At 36.2% G+C, this 27,434-nt stretch overlaps 1 protein-coding gene and 1 pseudogene across 4 annotated transcripts in view; one reads left to right on the top strand and one right to left on the bottom strand.

Moving 5' to 3' along the window:
* Positions 1-27,434, bottom strand: part of GPC5 (glypican 5) — a 1,461,148-nt gene that overhangs the window by 1,252,013 nt on the left and 181,701 nt on the right. The window lies entirely within an intron of this gene.
* LOC129012035 (U2 spliceosomal RNA) lies at positions 8,537-8,715 on the top strand (annotated as a pseudogene).

Below are 27,434 nucleotides of genomic sequence, written 5' to 3'. Positions count from 1 at the left end.
ATGGGGTCTTTTTGATTCTTATAAACATTATTTTAATTTTTATTTTTTCCAGCTTTATTGAAGAATAATTGAAAAATAAAAATTGTCTATATTTATGATGTACATGACTTTTTTTTTTTTTTGATGGAATCTCACTCTGTTGCCTAGGCTGGAGTGCAGTGGCACAATCTTGGCTCACTGCAGGCCGTGTCTTTATATACTGTGCCCGGCCATGTCTTTATATACATGTCTATACATACACACACACACACTCACTGTAAAATGAATGATTACCATGATAAATCTAATGTATCTATAGATTTTTTTGCTAGATCAAGTAGCTATATTTAATTATAAGGAAGTAGGCCAGGTGCTGCGGCTCATGCCTGTAATCCCAGCACTTTGGGAGGCCAAGGTGAGTGTATCATGAGGTCAGGAGTTCAAGACCAGCCTGGCCAAGATGGTGAAACCCCATCTCCTCTAAAAATTAGCTGGGCGTGGTGGCAGGTGCCTGTAATCCCAGCTACTTGGGAGGCTGAGGCAGAGAATTGCTTGAACCCAGGAGGCGGAGGTGGCAGTGAGCCAAGATCGCACCACTGCACTCCAGCCTGGGTAACACAGCAAGAATCCGTTTCAAAAAAAAAGAAAAAAGAAAGCAAAGTTTAAAAGGAAGAAATTCACTGAGCTCTTAACTATGTATACATGCTTATTTTTTCATAAAGATTTTTGGACTATTTCTACTAGTTAGATAAGCCCGCAAATATTTTCAGTTTTGACAGTCAGACCACATCATCATTAGACTTTTAGGTGCTAGAGAGCCTCAATGTATTTAAATATAGCTTATCCAATTTATAACATGTTTTCATGAATGAGCACATAATTATCATTCTGCCAATCCTACCCCAGAACAGAGGACTATGTAATTATGAATTAATGAGATGGATTTTCTTTTGTAACTTATGTAAATTAATTTCACTACTTTACAAAAGTGCATTGTTCCCATGATGACTGAATTTAATGTTTTTACTTGCGTATATTTTTTAAATTATAGTATTGAGTTTTAAGTGTGCACATTATTATTTGTGTTAGATAGTTTCCATGGACTGGACTCTTATGCGAATGAATTATATAAACAGAATTTTTTTAATGATGATGTTTACTTATGGCTATTCTGTATCCAAATGCTCAAAAATAACAATTATACTAATCAGTCATCAGGCTTGATTTATGATAAGATAAAAATATAAAGAAACTTGGTAGCTAGTAACTTAAGCATTCTGAACATACAAATGTTAAGAGTAGTTATATTTTTAGTAACTGTATACAAATAAGATGCAACAAGATGAGGGAAAGACTGACATTTAGCCAAATAAGAAAACAAGTTCCATTACAGATTAGTATCTCTGAAGGATAATTATAAGTATGGAGTAATATTTCACAGGAAATTTTTAAATTACTAGGCATTTAAAAAGATGACTAGTCAAGTGATGAATACACTAAAATCTCAGGCCACTCTACAGTTCATCCATGTAATCGAAAACCACTTGATATCCCAAAAGCTGCTGAAATTAAAAAATAAATAGATGATTAAAATATTATAGTAAAGATAACCTTCGGCACTTGTAGAACTTCTTTTTCAAAATAACTGAAACTATATACTTTATACTAGTAGATCATATACTTCAACTAGTATATGTCAACTAGTATTGCGAATCTTGTTTTGAGCTCACCTTCTGATGAATATTTTTCTTTATATGGCTTTCTAATTAGTTAATTTTGAGCCTACCAATACCCTAGTATACAACTTATTTTTATTAGGTAGATGAGGAGGGGGCACTATTTCTGTCCCTTTTCATGGCAGAAACTGCATTCCTAATTCCTGACTTTACATGATATACCTGTTTTTGCCCTGGGGTCATATGACATTTACAAAAATATATTTATTTCTCTAAAAGTACATGACATTTAGAAAAATATATTTAATATGAAATCATTGCTCCTGTATAAAACAATTAAACACAACATATCAAAGGTAGAAATGAACCAAGGGATACAAGAACTTTGCGCCTACAAGAATGCCAGTGATTGGCAAAGAAAGAATGTTGAAAACCAAGGTTAGGTCATATTGACCACAACCAGAATCATTTTTTCATTTTTAGATATTCTAATCAGATACTCATTTTCTGCACTCCCTGTGAATGGGTTTTAGTGAAAGAGCTGTACCTGTAACATATCTGTAAATATGTTATATTTGTTTATAAATATTTATATCATTTAAGAGTTTTTTTCAGTTTTACTAGAAGATAAATCTCATGCCACACAATATAAAAAGTGCATCGTCACTGGTACTTTACAAGCTAGTTTCTACCTTTTTCCAGTTATTACCAGAATTCTGAAAAGCACTAGAAGAGCAACAGCCTTGGCAGAAATCTTTACCATCATTCATAATTTAGGTTTTAAATTTTCTAAAGTCTTTAAACAGAATATCTGACAAGATAAGCACAAAATCTATAGAAAAATAGTTCAGAAATGTAAACTAGTAGAGTTTTAAAGAAGATAGACTCGAGGGTTACTGAAATTATTGTTACTTCTCTCATCTTCTCTATTTTCTGATGTTTTGACAAAGTGTTCTGGGCGAAACAGTGGATTAAACATAAATTGAGCATCCGCTTTTTCTGCTAAAAAAAAATACAAAATCAATAGAAAACTTCCCATGCTTGAAAAATCCAAGTAAATAAAATCTGTAAGAACTAGAAATGAACAGAGAACTCAGAGTAGCAAAACAGGAGCTGAAATCAACAGCCCACAGACAAGCTGAAAGGGTATCAGGGATAATGTCATAAGGAATATGCCCCATTTTGGACCCCAGGACAAAAACAGGTATACCATGTAAAGTCAGGAATTAGGAATGCAGTTTCTGCCATGAATGGGGATAGAAATAGTGCCCCCTCCTCATCTACCTAACAAAAATAAATTGTTCCCTGTGGCCAAGATGTGGGTTCAAACTTAGTGAGTATGGTTTGAAATGGGCCTATATTTCAAGGGGGTGTTGGCGCAGGCAGTAAAATCTCATAACTAAATAAACAACTATGGGCAAAACTCATGAGTTGAGGTGCTGACATAAACTGAGCTTGCACACCCAGTGATGCTAGGGAATTGGCAGGCTCAAAATTAACAAACTGGAAGGCCATATAAAGAAAAATATTCATCAGAAGGTGAGCTCAAAACAAGATTTGCAAATTACAAGTAAGTTCGATGCTGGAAAGGTAGTTAATCTATGCCACAAATGAGGGAATTATTTTTGATAAATTAATTATACTAACGAAAACTGAAAAGGATTTTGACTTCTGCTTCTGACCAAGATTGAACAACAGACACTAGATTTAGCATCATGCCAGAAGTGAACAACAATAAAAGATAACAAAATATGGGAACCAATGATTTTCAAGGTGCTGGATGCCAGGCAGTAAAAGACAGTGATCCTTGAAGCTGGAGAAAAAACAACTGGAGTCCTACAATTACCCAAGTTTACTGCTTTGAGAGAGTTTCCAGGCCTTGCAGTGGGCAGAGGAGCTCATGCAGAGCCAGGAAGATTTACTGAGTTAGAGAGACAATGCAGAGTCTGGAGAAATCAAAGCAGCAGAGTTTGCAAGACAACATCAAAAAGGTGAGAGAACTTCAGAGATTCAATGAGGGTTCTGGAGTATTCACCAGAATATTGATCAGTCTATTCTTGTAAGGCTATTAGGAAAGGCAAGGAAAATAACACCCAAAAGAATTAGAGAGAATATCCAATTCTTACAGTGACAGATAGTGACTGTCCCTACCAGCAACACTGGGAAATCTCATCATTCACAGGGCACTAGATAGAGTACACAGAAGGGTCTTGCCTTGTGGTAAGGAAAAATTAATCTTATACTAAAAATAATTCTGGTCCCACCCACAAGTCTGAAAAGAAAGACGCAAAATATCAAACTTAACTGTATCCCAGAACAAATCTCAAGAATATTTATAGGAATATAAAATTACCCAGCACACTAAAAGGTAAAGTTCACAATGTCTGATATTCAATCAAAAACTATGAGGGATGCAAACAATCAGGAAAACACAACTTATAATCAAAAGAAAAATCAATACATCAAAGCCAGTGCGGAACTGACAATGTATTACAATTATCAGGAAAGACATTAAAACTGATAATAGATTTAAACCTAACAATATATTTAACCACATAGCATGTGATCTAGCCATACTAATGTAATCACATAGCATGTGATCTAGCCATAATAATTCAAAGGCAGAGATTAACATATTGGATAAAAAACAGGACTCAATTACACACTGCCTATAAGAAATATACTTTAATATAAAGACAACAATGGATTAAAATTATAAGAATGAATAAATATATATCAAAAAGATACATTGCTTTATTAATTACATTAAATCAGAATGGCTATATGAAATATCAAAAATATTTCAGAAGAAAGGATATTATGAAGTACAAAGATCATTCCTAATGATAAAAGGATCAATTTATCACGAAGGTATAGCAATCAATAATGTTTGTGAACTCAATAACAAAATTCAAAATACCTGAAGCAAAAAATACTTGAACTACAAAGAGAAAAAGGAAAAATCCACAATTAAAGTCAGAGATTTCAATATTCGGCTTTCACTTATTGATAGAACAGTAGATAGATAATCAGTCCAAAATACCGCCACTGGATTTGGTAACATCGAGGTCACTAAAGCAATTGCAGAAGAATGATGGGGACAGCAAGCCAGCTAACACAGGTCATGAAGAGAAAGGGAGGAGACTAAGTGGAAACACCAACTCTATGGGCTCCTTCAAAACGTTTTGCTGTAAAGAAGAGCTGAAAAATGAGTTGTACAGGTGCAATGTGAGTCAAGGTTTTCTTTGCTTTTTGAAATATAAAACAAACTAGAACAAATGTGTCTGCTTAAAGGGAAGTTCAGATAGTACAGGAGAAAATTATATACAATACAGAAGAAAATGGGAATGACTAAAAAAAGACAACTTGGAAAATGCAAGAGGAAAGAGAAGCCAATAACAGACAACATAAAAACTTCATATATTAGAAAATTTAAAACATATGTCTGAATAATTCTCAAGTTAATGAACAAATCATAATAAAAATTAGAACACATTTTCAAACTGAACAAAAATTAAAATAGTATTAGAGATAAAAATTTGTGATGAGCCAGCTTATACAGTATTAAAGGGATATGTATATAAATTTAAAGTCTTTTAAAAGTCTGTTAAAAAAATTAAGGGGCCAGGCGCGGTGGCTCCCAGCACTTTGGGAGGCCGAGGCAGGTGGATCACGCCAAGAGAATGAGGCCATCCTGGCCAACATGGTGAAACCCCATCTCTACTAAAAGTACAAAAACTTAGCTGGGTGTGGTGGCGTACATCTGTAGTCCCCGCTACTTGGGAGGGGGGAGAATTGCTTGAACCCAGGGGGTGGAGGTTGCAGTAAACCGAGATCATGCCACTGTACTCCAGCCTGGCAACAGAGTGAGTCTCCGTCTAAAAATAAATAAATAAATAAATGTAAATCAAAAATTAAGGCTGAGCAGGGTGGCTCATGCCTGTAATTCCAGAACTTTGGGAGCTCAAGATGGAAAGACTGCTTGAGGGAGTTGGAGACCAGCCTGGGTAACATAGTGAGACCTCATCTCTACAAAAAAATAAAATTAGCTACATGGTGGTAAGCCCTCTGGTCCCAGCTTCTTGAGAGGCTGAGGTGAGAGGATTGCTTGAGCTTAGGAATCTGAGGCTGCAGTGAGCTGTGATCACACCACTGTAGCCCAGCCTAGGTGACAGGGTGAGACCCTGTCTCAAAACAAACAAAATTAAAGACTATCGATAAATAAGAATCCCACTTGGCAATTAGGAAAAAAAAACAAAAAGAAAAAGAAACAACAACAGTGTTTGCTTCTGTATCTGGACTACTTGGGGAACATAAAACATAAAGTGATCTAAAACTAAATTACTAAGTAAACTTGACAGTCAAGCTTATCAACCAAATAACAGATCAATGCTTAAAGGCCAACCTGCAAAGCTCAAGGAGAGACATACTATTTAAGTAGGTTTCCATTTACATTGACAATTCTGTCATTTCTGTTTTCTATCAAAGGCAAACAGAAATACACAAGATCAATGGAACAATAAATTCCTTGCATAGAAATAATGAGACCTTGCAGTCATATCTCAAAAATGCACAAACTAAGCTACCAAAGGCCTTCGAAGGCCTCTTTTTTCACCACATACTATTGACACATGTCCAGACGTTGAGGTCATAGAAACTAATCATACTCCTTTTAAAAAAACTGTATTTTTTTTCTTATAATAAAATGACATAACATTATTTTCTAATCCTTTGCCTCTGGCCTAAAAAACATAATCGGCATTAACGTCAAGAGAAAATTAATGTCTAAGAAAAACCCATGAAGAAAGATTATAGCATGGGATATAATAAATTATTGGTCATTCCAAAAGATGGGGTAGGTAATTACATAATAAATGAAATGTGAAACTGTTTCCGAAATAAGAACTTGTTCAGAAATAAAGCTGCTATGCTTTTTATTTAACCTGTCAAATAACATTCTTTTTTTTTTTTTTTTTTAGTTCTTTGTGAGAGCACATTTCTTGGTTAATCATGGCCAGAAAGAAAATCTCTTTGCTATTTATCAGGCCACACCTTATTTTATTGAGAGATATTCATAGGATAATAGACTAGAAATAATCTGTTTATGAAATTAAAACATACATTTTTTCACTGATTGAAAAAAATCATGTTACTTGGGCCGATCATCTTGTTGAGATCATGGAATAGATGAACACATCATTTCTCTCAACACTCATTTCTGCTGGGTCTAGCCAAGTAAAGCAACATCTGTAAGTCAGTGTGGTAAAGGTTATGAGGCAGCCATGCCCTAGAGACCCTGTAGAGAGAGGGTGAAAGACACAAGAGTCAGAACAAATTTGAAGAAATGAGTTAAATTAAGCCAGGCACACACAGTGGGAAAAAACAGTTATACTAAAAGAAAAATTCATATAGAAAGGCCCAGAGACATCGTATTACAAACATTCCATCTTATCACAATAAAACGTAAAAGATTTTTTTTAAATTCATGACTGGAGGACAAGATGGCTGACTAGACATACCTAGCAAGGGCCACTCCCACTGAGAGAGACCACGGCTTTGAGTACATTAACATAATTGGAACAGATCTCCAAGAGAAAATGTTGAGAATGGATGAAGGTATGATGCAGACACTGAGGCTGAGACGGGAGGAGGCCAGGAACCCTGTGTGAGATGCCTGATTACTGAGGGTAGTTCCAGGACCTGAACAGCTCCTGGGAAATGGGTGAGTGAAGGAAATGTGGGGCTGCTCACCCTTGCGATGAACCTGTGGGATCCTGGCTACAGAAAGCCTCACATCCCCCATGCACATCTAAGCTGATGTGGCTATCTGCCCAGAAAATAGGCACAGATGGGTCTTCAGCCAGTATGGAACTAGGAACCTTTGTGGACAGCATGGCTCCAGGAGAGCATAGACAGGGGCACCCATCCCCCAGGGTCCCCATCTCCCTCTGAGAATGTCTTGCCTCAGCTGACTGCCATGCCAGGACTTACTTCCCCATGGGACTGGGGCACAGCTATTCTTCAGGCCCCTTGCCTGCCGTCCCCTCCCACGGCACCTGCCTGGCTGCCCCGCAGGGTTGTGTGCATGGTGTAGCCTCCACTGCCCAGCCTGGATGCTTTCCTGCACGTGATTATGTTTCCAGCAAGCTAGGAGGGCTTTGGATCCCCCAGCACACCTGGAACCTGAATCCAAGGGTCCAGAGGATAGAGCAGCAAGACAATCCCAGCACCCAGGGTTGGAGCACACAGCTAAGCAGTGCCTCGCTGAGATCTGTGGCCAGCACTGGAGCAGGAGAGGAGCCCACAGTCTCAGAGCATGAGGGGGTGAGATGTGCAAATTTGTGGGCAGTAGTGTGAGTGGGGCATGCCTCACTCCACAGGGCTGGCCCACAAAGGGTGTGGCCTATCTCCCTGCTGTGGCCTCTGCTCAGAGAGCATCCCAGCCCAGAACACCTCACAAAAGAAATGCAGGCACAGTGCCAATGGTCGCAGGGGTCTCTGACAAGGCTTGGGAGCAGACCTGGTGAGGAGGTTACCTCTCTTCCTCCCTTACAACGGAGCATACTGTACACACAGGAATTACAGAGAAGCCACCCAGCTGAATTAGAGCCTGTTCACCACCCATGAATCTTAAAGTACCATCTACTGGATCACAGCCCAAACAATAATACCAAAAATATTTTGCTGATACACTCACCCTGTGAAGCCAAGGACAAGCGTTCAGCCATCAAGACCCTATACAGAGCCTTGGCCATCTAAAAACATCTAGAAATGAAGCCAGTGGACTATAATCAACTTATATCCAAATTAAAGAAACACCAACCCTCCCAGATGAGAATCAATTAGTGCAAGAACTCTGGCAATTTAAAAAGCAAGTATCAATCGCTTCTCGGCCTTTTGGCTAAGATCAAGTGTAGTATCTGTTCTTATCAGTTTAAAAAGCAAGTATCCCTTTACCTCCAAAGAAGTCCACTAGCTCTCCAGCAATGGTTCTTAACCAGTCTGAAATGACTGAAATGATAGATATATAATTCAGAATCCGAATGGCAAGGAAGCTCATTAAGATTCAGGAGAAAGTTGAAACCCAATCCAAGGAATCTACAGAATCCAGTAAAACAATCCAAGAGCTGTAAGACGAAATAGGCATTTTAAGAAGGAACTAAACTGAACTTCTAGAGCTAAAAAATTAATTACAAGAATTTCATAATACAATCAAAAGTATTAACAGCAAATAGACTGAGCTGAGGAAGGAATCTCAGAGCTTGAAAAATGAGTTGTTTGAATCAACAGTCAGACAAAAATACAGAAAAAAGGAATTTTAAAAAATGAACAAAACTTTCAAGACACATGGGATTATAAAAAGAGACCAAATCTATGACATATTTGTATTTCTGAGAAAGGAGACAGAATAAGCAACTTGGAAAATACATTTGAGGATATAGTTCATGAAAATTCCCCTAATTGCATGAGAGAGGTTGACGTGAAAATTCAAAAAATACCAAGAACCCTGGCTAGAAACTACACAAGATGACCACCCCCAAGGCACATAGTCATCAGATTCACGAAGGTCGACACAAAAGAAAAAGTCCTAATGGTAGCTGGAAAGAAAGGTCAAGTCAGATATAGATGGAACCCCATCAGGCCAGCAGCAGACCTCTCAGTAGAATTGGAAGAGAGAATTTATGAAAGCAAGAAGGTCCCTGAGGAGGTGAGTAGCATTTATAATCCAATTTCTGGTGGAGGATTTGTTCTCAAGGAGGAAGGAGCTATTTTTCTACTTAGATGCAATAGAAGAATAGAAGGTCGACTGAAAGAACATGTGTCTTTGTTTAACAAACACTTATGAGGTGCCTGTCACTGTCTTAGGAACTTTACAAATGCCTGTCACTGTCTTAGGAGCTTTACAAACATCAACAGTACAATGCTCCTTACAACCTTGTGAGGTAATATTATTTTTCCCATACTACAGATGAGAAAACAAAGGCACAGTCATGTAACTAGGAAGGAACAGAGACAATTTGATCCCAAGCAGTCTGGCTACAGAGTTCACGATTATAGCCCTTAGTTCTATGTCTCACTTTAAGGGGAGGTTCAAACGTATAAATTAATTTATCCATTTATTTAAATAGTTTATAAAACAATAAAGGATGGCATACTGGTGATTAATACAAGGACTTGGAGGGAGAAGAAAAAGAGGGAATGAGTAAAAAGGGAAAGAAGTAGTGAGTTCTAAGAGGAAAAAAATGAAACATGTAAAATTAAGCCCCTGGGAAAAGCAGTGGTGACTCAATGTGTGGAAATTCATACATTCAATGTTCTTGAGCACACAAGATTATTTTTGCAGTAAATTTGCTTAATTTTTATTTTACTTCAGAGGACTATTAAATTTGCTAATATATTACCAAGGACAAGATAATTTATTTCTGGGTAAAGGGAACTCAAAGAAACACATTAAATTCTTATAGCTGGAACATAAACAAACAGATATACAGGCATGGCATTAGTTTATTAAGAGAAAATATAGGAAAACATATGCCATATATGTTCATGCTTTCCAGTTGGATTGATAAATTATCAACAAATAAGTAAAGAAAATCAAATGTTATTGAGGGGAGTAATTTGAAGACCTTATGAGTCATTGAATATTTATGAAATAAGCCATAATAATCAAAAATGGCAAGCTTAATCAAATATTCCTTTTAAATATATTAGAAATATTACTTGGTATTTTATATTTATTTGATAGGGTAATTTGATAATCCATGTTATCAAATAAAGAATTTTTCCTCTCAATAAAAATAAAAATAAAGAACGTTTTCTTATTTTCTAAGTACGCCTATAACTCAAATAAATAGCAGTTTAAGATATGAAAGATCATATATATTTATAAAACATAAAATATTGAAATTAATAAGATATATAAATTATAGAAATTCAAAAGCATTTACATAATACTTTTTAAAGAAAGTTTTAAATTTAATGTAATACACCTAAATTATCAAACTCCAAGGTTACACACTGTAGGACTGAAGAGTATTTAATATAATTTCTCCATAGAAGATACCCATAGTTATAAAATTTAGCAAGAAAGAGATATAAAAATTCATAGAAGATATAGTTTGAATTCCTACATCTTTGAGTCTAATCATGCATTATTTATACACATATTCAAATTAAATAAGGATCTAATAGAATATTTCTAGCCACATGGCCACCCAGACACTCAGATCCTCATAAGGCAACTCACAAACTTGAGTAAATCTAAGATGATGAAGTTGACTTTTTGAGTGAAGGACTGAAAATTGTACCCTTTGTCAATCAGTACTAACCAGTAACTTTTTGCTCATTGGGGGAATGATAAAGGAATTCTTAGTTCTGTGTTTATAGATCTCTCCTTCCTATCCCTTCTCACCACCTGAAGTAGTGAGACTCATTTAGAGATAATTGCAATGACCCAGAGAGAGAGGGTGATGGTCAGGTCTAGAGAGGAAACAGACAAGCTGTCCTGGACAGGCTCACTTTGAGATGCTTACTGAACACAGCAGCCTGTTTCCTCCTGAGTTTGTAGTTGCAGATAGATGATCTAGAAACAGGTGGTGGGGAAAGAGAGAAAGTCAGAAAAAATTTACGGAAGAAAAGGAAGTAGGGAAAGGCAAAGGAGGAAACCCAAGAAATATACAATACTTAAAATTAAAGAAGTGGAATGAGAGTCAAAGGTAGTTTTTTAAAAGGCAGGAGGATTAGAAAAGTGTTATCATAAAAAAATAGTTTGAAAGAGAAAGTCAGTGAGGAGCTATCAAGGGTAGGAAGAGACGGTCAAAGACATCAAATACTGCACAAAAATTAGGCAGTTGGAAACTAATGCTTTATTGGTGATCTTTGGCAAAGTCATTTCAATAAAGTGGATGTAGAAGTCAGATTGGTGAGTTGAAGAGATAATGGGAGAAAATTTTCCACCCCTAATTTTTTGTAATAAGTTTGGATTATTAAGTGACTATATTAACTAATGGGAAAGTTGGTAAAATCCTTACAGTATGCAGAAATTATTTTAAGTTTGGTAAAAAGGGAAGAAAACAATGACACAGCAGCTCCCATGGCTGTCAGGGTCAAATTTTTAGCCTACAAACCATTTTGTAGGCTGGAAAGAAAGTGCCAGAGCCAAAAGAATGAAAGAAACTGAAAATGCATTGACACAGGGATAAACAACACAAGAAGGTTATAAAGGTAAAGAAGAAAGAGAGATCAAGAGCACAAGTCTAGCTTTGATTTTGCAAAGGAAAAGAGGTCCCTCCTGTTTAGAGATGAATGGCAGGAAGAAAGGATAGGTGAAGATGTATGAAATCAATTTAAATTTGAGGTTATAATTTTTAAGTTAGATAGTTCTCACCTATTTTATTTTCTGTGTGATATGAGGAGAATACATCACCTGTAGAGGGGAAAAATTGTTTAGAATTATCTCCTCTAATCCTCCAACTCTCTCATATAAGTGGCACTATCATTCCCTCTACTCAGAAATGCAAAATTAGACTCAGAGAAATTAAGGAACTCTCCCAAAGCCACTTAGTCAATATTTGGCAGTGTGACAGCAGAAACTTGTTCTTAATTGGTATGCTCTTTGGAACAATCTGAAATTCCTACATGTAGCCAGGTAGCATATGACCACAAAGTGGGAAGTAAATTCTAAAGGTCATAGGGTACAAATTTGAGGCCTAAGAATATTTACGATAGCTGTATGTATAGATTTCTAATGTTTTATGAGCATTAGCCAGTCTCTGAAAATGCAAATCACCTGTAGATGAAAAGACACCTCTCCACCTCCCAGCCAAAAGAAGAGTACACCAGTGCTGTTAGTTTCCACTGCTCAATTTAGCCTTTCAAATACACCCAATTTATATAAGGTAGCATAGATGACTTGTAGTAGTTTGAATGTGAAGCTAACGTTAAAGGTGATTTGAAGCTGTTCATCATTTCTTACTGCAAGATTCCACATTATGAGTAGTGAGTCAGAAATCTCATTACTTTAATAGCATAGAGCAAGCATAATATACAATGCAGTAGACATTTGATAAACAATGATCTCTCAAAAGTGTTAGACTTCATTCACACAAGCTTAAGTCTTTAACCATAAAACTCTCTTTTATGAGGGTGTCTTGAGTACATTCTGTGTTATTTGATATGTGGGAGAATAAGAAAAGGCAGTTCCTGCTTTCAGGAATTTATAATCTCATTAGAAAAAGAGAACTCGTAAAACAGCTAAAGAGTAAAACATAATAAAATGATATTTCAAAAAGTAAATGTAATATGATTAAGAATCATCAGTGTGTACTACAAAAACCTGTAAAATGTTTCATAAAAGAGAAAGATAAGGAAGAAGTCCCTCTAAAATATCTGCTGAATGAATGTCAAAATGTAGGAAGTAAGAGGTAGGGAGGCAAGGAAAGCTGATTTGAAGGTTAAATGAAAAAAAGAGTTCCCTAGCCAAACTGACTGACACAGTGCTTATTTTAGTTAAAAAAGCTTTTTATATGAGGACAACAATACAAATATGCCTTATTTTATGCATAAATATAGACTTGAACAGGTCATGCTTAGATCATCTGTCAGATACTAGGAAACTACTGTTTGCAAAGAGACATTTAAAAAACAGTAATCTTCAATTTAGTTGTATACTTATACTCTGTATATCAAATGATTTTAAAGCAAGTTCTATCTGTAAGTAACTCATTTTATCTTAAAATAACACTATAAATAGCCTAAAACATAAATTTCCAAAACTTCTTTATTAACACGTTAAGTATACCACCCAGAAAAATCAAAGAAGTTTGAGTTGTTTAGTAAAGCAATGGAGTTACCAATAACTAGACATTACTATAGCAGCTTGAAAATTGATTTTCTAGTACAAATACTATTGAAACATTTTAGAAGTTGCTTTTGACTTCTCTATAATTTCAGCTTATAATTCTGATTTTTGTTGATACAAGAAATGTTTCTTCCTACATGTCTGATATACCTAGCCTGTTACCCCAAATTTATTATAAACATATGTCTAAATGTATTTACATTTTTAATCATAAGGTTGCATATCTACCAAATATTTCCATTTTGAATACTGAAACTAATCAAAAATTAAAGAACTGTTCCCTAGACCACACAATCAATATTGTGCAATATAACTCAAGACTTGTTGATATGGTTTGGCTCTGTGTCCCCACCCAAATCTCATCTTGAATTATAATCCCCACATGTCAAGAAAGGGGCCTGCTGGGGGGTGATTGGATCATGGGGGCAGTCCCCCCATGATGTTCTCATGATAGTGAGTTCTCATGAGATCTGATGGTTTAAAAATGTAGCACTTCCCCTCTCTCTCTCTCTCTCTCTATATATATATATATATATCTCCTGCTGCCTTGTGTTCCCCTTCACCTTCCGCCATGATTGTAAGTTTCCTGAGGCCTTGTCAGCCATATGAAACTGTCAGTCAATTAAAGCTCTTTCTTTATAAATGACCCAGTCTCAGGTAGTTCTTTATAGCAGTGTGAAAACAGACTTAATACCCTATGCCCTTTGAAACAATCTGATATTCCTACATATAGCCAGGTAACACATACTGGGGAAGTGAGAAGTTAATTCAAAAGATCATATCATGGAAACTTGAAGCTTAAGAACATTTACATAAATAAATAAGTCTATATAAAACTGGGCTCTATTGTAAGCCAGCAAATTGTTTGTCTATCATATTTAAAGCAGAATCATGCAATTAATTTAAGTTTTAAAAAAGGACAGTACATGCAAGACAATGTTTATCTTGAATAAGATCAATAAATCTTTTTTTTAATTTTTTATAAAAAGCCAGTCAAATTTACCAGTGGGGTGGGGGGGGGGTGTTGTTCACCAACTTCAGTAACACTGATGTTAATAAGTTCTGATAATCCACTACCCTCAGGCCAGCCAAGAAATCAATTCTTTAAAGAAGAATATAGTTTCTTGTTTTTTCTTTTTTCAAAATTTAACTCAGGTTTTTACTTTTTCACATGTTAATATGACTTAAACAGTAAAATGAAAAAAGAAAACCTCAGAAGACGTAGACAGAAGTTAATACACACAGCTCAACTGCAAACTATGTGCGTATTCTAACTTTTAAAAGCATAACACACTTACATAAGCAGTGGACAGTTCAGACAAACACGCATAAAAAGCACCATCACCAGCACCTTGGAAGACTTCTTTGTGGTCCTTCTTGCAGCTGCTCCCTCCACCCCCCAAACACAACCACTATTTTGGGTCAAATGCCATAGATTTTTTTTGCATATTTTTGAGCTGCAAATTAACTGTTAATATAATTGTACAGTATACCTCATTCCTTTTGCTCATCATCATGATGGTAAGATTCACCCATGTTTTTGAGAATAGTTACAGTACATTCATATTCATTGCTGCAGTGTTTCATTGCATAAGTGGACTACAATCTATACATTCATTTTAGTATGGATAGGCATGGGAGTTGTCTCTACTTTTTGAGTATTACAAATAATGCCATTAAGAACTTTGTTTTACATCTCTCTTAGTCTTCATGTATATGCATTTCTATTGGGTATATACACAGAAGTGGGATTGCTGGGTTATAGTATGCATATGTTCAAAATTAGTGAAGTGTCTCCAAAATGATGGTGCTAATCTATGTTACTACCAGTAGTATATGAGAATTCATCATCTTGTCAACATTTAGTATTGCCAATCTTTTCACATTTGAGCCATTAATTTGCATTTTTCTGATACTAATTGAGATTGAACACCTTTTTTATGTTTATTGGTCATCTGGATATCCTATTTTGTAGAATGCCTGTTCAAGAACTTGCCATTTCAAAAATGGCTTGTCTTTTTTCTATTGATTTATAGGGATGTCTTATATTTTTGTTATTTGGTTATGCATGTTGCAAACATCCACTCCTATTTGTGATTTACCTTTCATTCTCTAATGGAATCTTTATCAACAAAAGTTCTTAGTTTTGGGCCTGGCACAGTGGCTCATGCCTGTAATCCCAGCACTTCAGGAGACTGGGCGGGCAGATCACCTAAGGTCAGGAGTTTGAGACCAGCCTGGACAACATTGTGAAACCCTGTCTCTACTAAAAATATAAAAATTAGCTGGGCATGGTGGTGCGCACCTGTGATACCGCTGAGGCAGGGAGGCTGAGACAGGAGAATCCCTTGAACCCAGGAGGTGGAGGTTGCAGTGAGCCAAGATCGCTCCATTGCACTCCAGCCTGGGAAACAAGAGCAAAACTCTGTATGGAAAAAAAAAAAAAAAAAGTTCTCGGTTTTAATATAGTCCAAATTTTCTCTTATATTATCAATGAATTTTATGTCTTGCTAAAAAAAGTATTCCCTACTCTAAAATTATGAAGATATTTACTGATAGTTTATCTTTTACATTTGCATCAACATTCACATAGAATTGATTTTTTGTATGTATGTTCTAGAGATAAGTTTTATTTTTTTCCTCTTTGGATTGTTTAACCCAACCAACAAATTTATCAAAATAGAAAAATTACCTTAAATCAAATTTTCATATGTTTTTGAATGTATTTCTACATGACTGGATTCTACCTCATTGGGCACCAATAGTATCTTATTTACTGCAACTTTGCAAAAAGACTTAACAATTTCTTAAACAACAGAAATTTATTTTCTCAGAATTCTGGAGGCCAGAAGTCCAAGATCAGGGTGTCTTCAGGATTGGTTTCTTCGGCGGCCTCTCTTTCGCTTGCAGATGGCCATCTTCTTCCTGTGTTTTCCAATGGCCTTCCGTCTGTGCATGCGTCCCAATTTCCACTTCTTACAAGGACATCAGTCATATTAGCTTTGGGCCTCTTGATGGCTTCATTCTAACTTAACCAGCTCTTTACAGGTCCTATCTCCAAATACAGTCACATTCTGAGGTACCAGGGATTACATACAAATTTGGGGAAGATACAGTTCAGCTCATAATAAGATGACATAAATAATATAATAATTTCTACTGTTTTAAGCTTTTGCAACATACCTGGTACACTGGTAAGTGTTGCACTATCTCATTTCGCCTTCAAAAAACCCTATTTTTTTTTATCTGCACTTTACATTTAAGGATCTTGAGAATCATAGCGATCAAGAAATTTAGACTCTTGATATCAGAAAGTGTAAGTCCTCCTGCCTCTTTCTTCAAGGGTGTCTCAGCTATCTTACTTATTTTTGTCACCTTTCATTAACATATAAATTTTGGAATCAGCATTTCAGTTTCTAACAAAAAAAAAAAAACCTTGACAAAATTTTGATTGCAATTATTCTGAGTTTGTGTATCTGCTTTTCTTCAATAATATTTCACCTTTCCCATATAGGAATCTGATCAGTACTAGGTATAACATTTGATACTTTTGTGCCATTTTCAAGGACAGGTCTCTTTTAAATATTATTTCATTTTTGGTATATTTCGGTCTTGGCATATATTGTTGGTAAAGTTTATTTTATTATTAGTGTATTCAAATCATGTTTTAATATTAACTTCATGTTCACAGCCTTGGCTAAATTCACTTTCTAATTTTAATAGTTCAAATATACATCATGGAATATGTAAACATATTGTCAGTGAATAATAGTTTTGTTTGTTCCTTTCCAACTATACTCCTTTTATTTCTTTTACTTGCCTTCTTTCCCTACACATCTGATAACATTTCAATAGAAGTGGTGATAGTGAACATAATTTTCTCCTTTCCACTCTAAAGAGAATGCTGTCAGCATTTTATTATTAAGTATAATGTTTGCAGTAGGATTCTTTTATAGCTATCTTTATCAAATGGACTTCTATTCCTAGATGCTAAATGTTTTTCCTATAAATAGATTTATTTGTTTATTTATTTTTGAGGTGGAGTTGCACTCTGTTAACCAGGCTGGGGTGCAGTGGAATGATCTTGGCTCACCGCAACCTCCACCTCCCCGGTTCATGCAATTCTCCTGCCTCAGCCTCCTGGGTAGCTGGGTGCCACCATGCCCAGCTAATTTTTGTATATTTAGTAGAGACAGGGTATCACCTTGTTGGCCAGCCTGGCCTCGAACACCTGACCTCAACTTATCTGCCCGCCACAGCCTCCCAAGGTGCTGGGATTACAGGTGTGAACCACCGTGCCTGGCCTACAAATGGATAATAAATATTACCAATTGAGCTTGTGTTTAGTTGACAGGATGCCATAATTGCCCTCCTTTGATCTTTCAAAGTGGGAAATTACATTAAATAATTTTCTGATGTTAAATCTAACTTACATTGCCAAAAATCTCAATCTTGTGTTTCCATATCCTAAAAAAATTACACATCATTCTTTTCAAGTTTGTGTTTGATATTTCCATTATCTGGAACCTCTGTGAGTCTCTATCTTTTGTTTCTTTTGTTTTCTGTTTTCAAGTGTTCTCATGTCTGTTTTGTTGTTGTTGTTGTTGTTGCTGTTGTTCATTTGTTTGTTTGACTGCCAGCTGTTTTATATGGAAAATTAAAGAGATAACTTGAAGCCTGTGATGATATTATCTTTCTCCAGAGCATATTTTATTTTGATCCTTTGGAGTTTACCAGAAATATTAGCAAGTCCATATCCATTTGATATAATCAGGAACTGAGATTGTTCTATGTCTGGTTTCCATTCCCAGGAGAAACACTTTATTTCTACTATTAGCTTACACCTAAGGACAAGATCTTTGGAGTCTAAACTACTGCCATGGCAAATACTAACTTCCAAGTTTATTCCCCCACTGCAGCCCTGTGAATCTGTTAAAATGTCTACTTGGTGTCTCAACCTCTCACTTGCCTCTTCCAGAATCTGAAAACACACGCGAGAAAGCCTCCCTAAGCCTAATTTAGCATCCTGGGTTTCATTTTTCTCTTGGACTTTGGTCCTATAATTATTTGTTAGCAGGCTGGCTCTCTGATATCTTCAAGTAAATGTTTGTAAATGTTTTGGAGATTTCCTAACTGTTCTTAGTAAGAAGTTGGTCTAATTTATATATATAGTCCCTCATGTTTGTTGGTGATTGTGTGTTTGTTTGTGTGTGTGCATGTGTGTGTGTGAGAGAGAGAAATTTTAAAATTTTCTTCAGATTATCTTAATGATTGAGAAGTTGTTACACGAGTTTTAAATGTCAAAACCCGCGTTGATAATTTAATCATTTTTAGAGTATAAGAGATTCATAAATTGTGCAGGATTGAAATTACAAATATTTTATGCACAAGCAAATTGATGTTGCAAATAAATATGCAACTACAAAATATATTAGTGAATATATATCCTTCTCAGGGATTAGTTATGGCACAAGCAGTAGCTAGCACTGGAGAAGAGACCAGAAGGCAGTATCAGCCATATAATGAAAGCAGGCAGATCAGAGCAAGACTAAGAACCCAGATCTTGGATGAAGGGAGGAGTATAAGGGTCAACTGGGGGACAAAGTCAGATTAAAACTGAAAACAAAATCTAGAATCCACAGTACAAATCCAACTTTACGAAAGCTGACCATGTTGGGGCCAAAATAGTGTTATATTTCTTCCACTCTACTTTCCTATCTACTTTTTATTTTCTCTAAAAGTCTCTATGCTTTTTAGAGTACATAGAATATAGTATATACTACACAGTAAAAACTGGACACACACATAGACACATACGTAAAGATATGGTTTGACTGTGTCCCCACCCAAATCTCATCTTGAATTCTAGTTCCCACAATCCCCATGTGTGATGGGAGGGACCTGGTGGGAGGTAATTGAATCATGGAGGCAGTTTCCCCCACACTGTTCTCTTGATGGTAAGTTCACGAGATCTGATGGTTTTACAAGAGGCTTTTTCTCTTTTACTCATTCTTCCCTTGCTGCTGCCATGTGAAGAAGGACAAGTTTTCTTCATCTTCCACCATGATTGAAAGTTTCGTGACGCCTCCCCACCCAGGCTGAACTGTGAACCAATTAAACTTCTTTCCTTCATAAATTACCCAGTCTCAGGTATATCTTCACAGGAGTGTGAAAATGGACTAATACATAAAATAACTTAATGAATATATGAATATGGGCAAAATAATATAGAACCAAGAGAACTTCACAAGCTTCTGACTCGAAGAACAACAATGATTGTGTGCATGGCAAGGAATAGGAAGGTGGATGGTAAGAGCTTATCCTAAAGGGTGCCAATGCAGCAAGAAACATGTCATAATAACATTCTCAGTGACTGCTTCCAAAGGTGTTTCTATGTCAAACAGTTACATTCTCTGCAAACAACTTAAAAACCTGCTTATGATGTAAGTAAAGTGGAAGAGGGTAAATTGAAGTAAGAGCAAAGCTAGGATCATACTTTTGGCTAGATCTCAGGTGGGAAAGCTAAAGAAAAAAATTTCCAAGCCTAGGTAAGGATGCTAAAAATTTCATTCAAGAAAAAGCAACTATTATTACTCATATGATATTTTATAAAGGGTAATAATATTTAATCTATTTTGTTATATTTATTCTCACCAAAAAATTTTAAGGCCAGGCATGGTGGCTCACTCCTGTAATCCCAGCACTTTGGGAGGCCAAGGCGGGCAGATCACAGGGTCAGGAGATCGAGACCATCCTGGCTAACATGGTGAAACCCTGTCTCTACTCAAAATACAAAAAATTAGCCGGGCATGGTGGCGGGCACCTATAGTCCCAGATACTCTGGAGGCTAAGGCAGGAGAATGGCATGAACCTGGGAGGTGGAGCTTCAGTGAGCCGAGACCGCACCACTGCACTCCAGCCTTGGCGACAGAGCGAAACTTCATCTCAAAAAAAAAAAAAAAAGAAAAAGAAAGAAAGAAATATTATGATGCAAACTCAACTGTAAGAGCTTAAGGAGTAAGAACACTAGGGTGCACAAGTAGAGCAGGTAGAGGCAGGTTCGTATTCAACGTGGTTCAGATGACAGAGCTGAGGATAAAGCGATGAGTCCAGTGTGATTCCATGCCATAGCAGAACTGACAAGAGGGAAGAGACACATGGAACAAATGCAGGTTATAAAACGTTACAGCACTCTTATAATTACACACATGGGTAAAGTTATGGTCCGAAAGAATAAGGACATAAGGAACGATAAGATGTGTAGATAAAGAAGAGGACATTTGAGTTTTCAAAGAGCAAATGTTCAGCTGAGAGGACATGCCAGGCCAAAAGGGCATCCAGAGCAGACATGTAATGCCCTGACCTCCGAGGGAAACCTGTATGGCTCTCTGGTTGAATCCCATGTGTAACAGTACATGACAATTATCATGGAATGTCACAAGAAATTAAAATAATTACAAAGGGAAATATGACCATTGGTTTTGTTTTCTTTTCCAAAGTAAACCTTTAAAATTTATTTATTTGTTTATTTATGTACAGACAGGGTTTCGTTTTGCCACCCAGGCTGGAGCGCAGTGGCATGATCTCGGCTCACTGCAACCTTTGCCTCCTGGGCTCAAGCAATCCTCCCACCTCAGCCTCCAAGTGACTAGGACTACAGGCACATGCCACCACTCTCGGCTAATTTTCTTATGTTTTTATAGAGACCAGGTTTCACAGTGTTACCCAGGCTTGTCTCAAACTCCTGAGCTCAAGCAATCCACCTGCCTCAGCCTCCCAAAGTGTTAGGATTACAGGCATGAGCCACTGCACCTGGCCTAAAATTTACATTCGTTAATCACTTACTACTTTGAAAATATTTTAAAAGTGGATATCAAGCATTAGCATAATATATATATATATGAATCAAAAATCACAGTAAAGACCAGACTACACATTTTTCCTTCTAGAAACAAATTAAAATTTAAAAAAATGAAAGGCGATTATAGACGAAAATTTCATCATCCTAAAACACAGGGACTGTTTTAGGGTCATACTATCAGATTTGGAGAACACATTGAAATTTGAATCAAACCTCTCTTCAAGAACATCCTGGGAAATTACCAATAACTCTCTTCTATGAGAGGGTGCTAAAATGACAAAGGGGGTAGTAAATTCTGGAAGAAAAAACATGAACAGTGATTTACTAATCTAGTGCTGCATAAGACATTACCTGAAAGTTATCTGCTTAAAGCAACAAACATATATTATCTCACAGTTTTTGTGGGTCAGGAATTTGGAAGCAGTTTTGCTACATGGTTCTAGACTAGGGTCTCTCATGAGGTTGCATTTAAGACAAGCCAGGAGAGCTATCATTTGAAGCCTTCACTAGAGCTGAAGGATCTGCTTCCAAGAAGGCTCACTTGCATGGCTGTTGGCAGAAGGCCTCAGTTCCTTGCTGCTGTGGGCAGGAAGCTTTGGTCGCTGGATACATGAACCCTTCACGTCACTGCTTGAGCATCCTTACAACATGGCAGCTGGCTTTCCTCAGAGACAGTGACCCAAGATGAGAGAGGAAGGCTGAAACTACAATATCTTTCATGGCCTAGCCACAGAAATCACGCACTATCATTTCTGCCTTATTCTATTTATTAGAAGCAAGTTACTAAGTCCAGCTCATACTTAAGGGGGAGAAGGAATTAGGTTCCATCTTTCGAAAGGAATGTCAAAGAATCTGTGGACATATTTTAAACCACCACATACAGCCACCAATATATTGGTATAAGGGTAAGAGTTGTCAGGAGACTATGAAAAAGACAAGGAATGCCCATTTTAGAGCTGTATTTCCAACCTTAAATCAACAACTTTTTGAGAAGTCCATAGTAACAAACGTTTAGAAGAAGAAGCTCACAGCCCTTACAGTGCCATTTTTTTCTTTATGACCAAGTTTCATAATTATGACAGAAGCTTGCCACAGTAGGGAAAACATGTAATGTGAATGTTCTGGCACATTACATGGAGGAAGAAAGTCAACAATAGATGAGGAGCCAACTGTATAGGGATGCATCAACAACAGCCAGGGAAGGTAGCAGCGTAGAAGAACATATTAATAATGCACCAAAGACAAAGTCCATAGACCCTAGGGCTTTTCTGCAAGGAGACTTCTTTCCAAAGTAGCCAAGGCATTACCTGGAAAAGTGGTGGAAAGACCAATGTATAATTCAAATAGTTCTCCCCACCGGGATACTATATTTTAACTCCTTAGCTAGCTGAGCTCAGCTTCACTGGCACCATTTCAAGAAATATATACAGAAAATTAACCACATTTCCCAAGCTGAATTGCCCAAAGACCCAACTACTTCCACAATTCCCACCTGACAGCTAAGTGGCTAAAAGGAAATCCACAATCATCCAGCCCTTCAGTCAATTTATGGCAGGAGAATCCATATAGTGCCTGGGGAGATAGGAAGAACGAATAATCTATTCACACTATTTTAGGAAAACCTCAAGCCTGGGCAGTAGAGCTCTTATGCAAAAATGAGTAAGGAATAGAGAGAAGGTCAAATACAGAATTAATGCAAAAATTCTGACACAAGAAAAGAAGGAAAACATATGAAGTATTTCTGTCTTTTCACATACAAAAAAATTTTTTTTACAGATGAACCAGAAGCTAAACATTGTAAGCAATCAACTGAATCTGCTAAGTGTGACATTAAGAGTTTTACGTGAATTCAGCATGTAGAACTTTTTTTTAGTTGGTGGCTTCCAGTTGAGTTTGGCCAGCAGGAGGCAATGACAGGAGATTTCTGCTTCCTTCCTGCTTCTGTGATATTCTGGTTTAGCCATATGCCTTTAAGATAACAGTGGCTGGCAGAAGGGCCCCTTTCCATTGTTGCAGCTCTCATCAGGCTCTGGAAACACATCTCTTTCCCTGGCAACAGGAGGTGCAGCATGGTCCTGATGCTGCTAATCTCTGCATGTGTTAACACACCCTGTGGTTACACTAATTTACAAAGGCACACACCTTTGTAAACTAAAAAGTTTCCTCAAACACTTCAACACTGGGTACTGTTACCTGTTAGGAATCTACTGATGCAATGTATATTTTTCCCAATATACTTACTTTAAGTTATTTTAGTTGTGTTTATTTTTTGCTGCCCATTTATTGCCTCTGACTTTGCCTACATATTTTTTTATTTATTTTTAACTACTAAGTAAAATTATATATATTTGTGGTGTACAATATATTTCAAAATATATATATACATTGTGTATTGGCTAAATTAAGCTAATTAACATATGTATTAATCTTTTTTTGGTGATAAAAACACTTAAAATCTACCCTCAGCAATTTTCAAGCATACAATACATTGCTATTAGTCATAGCTACCTTGATATAAGATAGATCTCTTGAACTTACTCCTCCTGTCTAACTGAAATTTTGTATCTTTTGACCAACATCTGTCTGCCCAATGTTCCCACCTTCAGCCTCTGGCAATCTCCATCCTACACTGCTATGACTGACAATATTCAGGACAGTTCTACCTACTACTTCTTTCATATTCTGACATTATCGGTTTTCATGCTAAATAAATGTTGCCAAAATTATTGTATTATTGACATCTGATATATTTTTATCTAATACTTTTCAGTTTTTATTCTCTTTATTTTTTAGAATTCTTTGACACTGAAAGTAATGTGGCAACTAGAAGGCATTAAAAGCATAATTGATATAGTATAAAAAGTTTTTTAAATGTATAGCTACTTATACGTATACTCCTAAAGAAAACAGCCCCTTTACTTAAATCATTAGCAATGGGAAAAAGACTCAATTTTCTCATCTTGTAGCCATCCTATTGGTCTCATATACATTGTATTTCATTAAAACTAAAAAAGTTTTAAAGAAATTTCTAATTAACATACACAGAGGAACAAAAAAGCTGCAGGCTATTGAATTAAACCTCATACAGCATCAGTAAAACTTTTCTGCCAGTGGGTACAGTTTTAACATGCATATAAAATAGTGTGTTCTCCCTAGGAATAAAAGATTATATGCTAGCTAAAGGGTAATACTTTCTTGTATAGGTCTGTTATTCTCAACATCTCTATTTTCCAGTTGCAAATACATCCTGTTAAAATGCATTTTCAATATACCCTACCTTTAAGTGGATAATACTAGGACTTTTCAAAGTATCAATTAGCAATAAGCTTCAATTCATAGAACAAATACATCTGACTCACGTGGGGTTAACATTTCATTTATTTCAATAAATGCAATTTTCTTTAAAACTTGACCATTTTATACTATAATTTAAGACTTTGTTCCAAGAAAGAAAACGAAACTATTTTTATCTTTCAGTATTTGAACCCTCAACAACAAATTCAATGTACTAAAATAGGTTATAGGATTTGAGATGGATAGAACTAGAATAGACACAGAAACTAAAAATTCAGAAGTGGCAGAAAACTGCCTCAATAGTCAAATATTATAGAATGTGGCACATGTAGTCACTACTTTTCAGACCTTTTTCTTGCCTGCATGGATTTCTGATCACCATCTTTCTCAAGGCAGCATTATTTTGGAGAACTCTCTTACAAAACATTCCATGGCATCATGCCCAGAGTTTTCATTCTAGTAGTCTAGGATGATTCCTAGCCATCTGTATTTTAAACTGTACCTACGGAACTCTAACGATCAACTAGGTTTGGCAACCAGTGTTGTAACTAATCATTAGGAGTATTAGAACATGGACAGAGTCCAAGTTCTAACTTTAATGTGATATAAGGCAATCACTTAATCACCAGAGACTCAATGACTTAATCTTCATGGTATAGGTAATTCATGTTTTAGGGAAAAATCCCTTTACTTTCATGGCAATTAAGATGTAAAATAAAATCAGGTGATGACCACCTCAGTACTTGGCACATGCTAGGCATGCATATATAGTGTACTTCGTCTTGCCAGCAACTCGATAACTTTATAATATTTTTCATGTGATTTCTGATATACAAATGGACTCCTTTCTGATTGCATATTAATTCATATTTTTTCCTGAAGACGTTTAATGTCAATGCTTGTTCTATTGGTCCCTTATTGTTCCTATTGTTGACCTGGTAGAATCAAACTCCAGAAAACTATGTCTCCAGGATTTCTGTTAATGTCTCATCTGATTCTGATACTTGTACTTGCTTGAGGTACCTGACTCTCTTCTACCTCATGGACTCTTGGAATTACAAAGTATGTTAGACTTTAAGTCATATCTTATCTTACAACATGGAAACCAAAGACTAAAGTTTAAGTCTTTGGTTTAAGTGGCTTATATAAAATTATACAGCTCATCATAGACTAGAAACCAAATCTCCATATTCCCAGTATTTTATTCTTAGCTATTTAGGTCAAACAAGTTCCAGAAACCAAAATGGCAAATCAGAATGTAGCTCTAAATGTATTCAACTTGTATACAAATGTCTGGACTTTCTACATTTACATCATAGTTAGCAATTTTACCACAAAAAAAAATATGGTAAATAATTACCCTTGGTGATAAATGTCATTTTTTTCTACAAATTTTGAGGCTCTCTTAACTATTTACTAGAGATAATAAACCAAGTGGCAGGATATAGTGACAAACTAGAAATAGATATAGGTATAGACATAGATAGACATATACACATAGGTGTGCACACACATACATATACATATATATGATAAAACTTTGAAGAGGGACAAATTTTCATTTTTGTTGCAGCACTTACTTTCTTATCAGAGTTCATTTTAATTTTATCTCTCCACATTTATCTCTTTAGATCATCTTCAACCAAGTCTTACTTCCGTATTGCTTAGTGTCCAAGACTGTAAACTGATTTTAATATGTTTGTATAATATATAATTAGGAAATAAATTAGACACTGGTACTAGAAAAAATTATCAATATAAAATTTACAGGTTTAAAACAAGTTTATACGTTCAAATATTTGAGAGTAAAGGGTATTAGCGTTATACTGAATATAAGCTATAGTTTGAGCTCTTAAGAGGCATTTCATATAGTGATGACCCATTAAACACATTTTTAAATGAAAATAGTGACTACCTCTAAAGATATTCAGCTTCATTACTTTGTAGCACGCATAGGATCAGAAAATAAGCTTTAAAAAATCTTGACAGCAGTCATCTCTGAATTACTGTAATGACTACACAAGAAATGATCTATCCTCAGCAAGTTGCATGTATGCGTATGCCATACTAAAACACTTAAAAGTAGCTGTCTTAAGGAGATTAAATGTCACCTAGGCAGATGTGCTTGCATCACTGATTTGTAAGTGAGCCAACAAACAGGAGCCTGTCTATGAGTCTACTTCATGATTGTCAGATGAATTCGTGACAGCTCTGCCTTGGAAATGAGGAACCAAGTTGTGCTTCCCTGGACCTGAATTGCGTAAAACTTGGCCCATCTCCTTACAGCAACCTGGCTTGCCAGCGCCCATTTCTTCCCAGAACATCAGGAGATCACTAAAGAATCAAAGTAACAGGAGCCGTTGTTCAACTTCTCTCAGTATTGCCAGAATGTTCTGAATTGAGGGGAACTGTATTAAAAGTTGCTTTCCTTTTCTCCCGTATGCCTTTGTGACCATGGATTTGGGACAATTATAATAAAAACAAATAATTGGGAGTGAATGTAAGTCCCAGATTGACAAAAGGATCAGGAAATAAGCACACCATAAGAATTAGAATAGGTCGAATATATAAACTTTGTGCTAGAAGTAAAATTTCTGCTGGTAGAAGGTTATGACTATCTTTTTTTGGGAAGGACTGTGATATGGTTTGAATGTTTGTCCACTCCAAATCTCCTGTTGAAATGTGACCCCCCAATGTTTGAGGTGAGGCCTAGTGGAAGGTGTTGAGTCATGGGGCAGATCCCCCGTGAATAGCTTGGTGCCCT

Source organism: Pongo pygmaeus, chromosome 14, assembly GCF_028885625.2.
Source record: "Pongo pygmaeus isolate AG05252 chromosome 14, NHGRI_mPonPyg2-v2.0_pri, whole genome shotgun sequence".
Classification (NCBI taxonomy): Eukaryota; Metazoa; Chordata; class Mammalia; order Primates; family Hominidae; genus Pongo; species Pongo pygmaeus.
The sequence above is the reverse complement of the archived record's forward strand: the minus strand, read 5'-3'. Positions and strand labels throughout refer to the sequence as shown.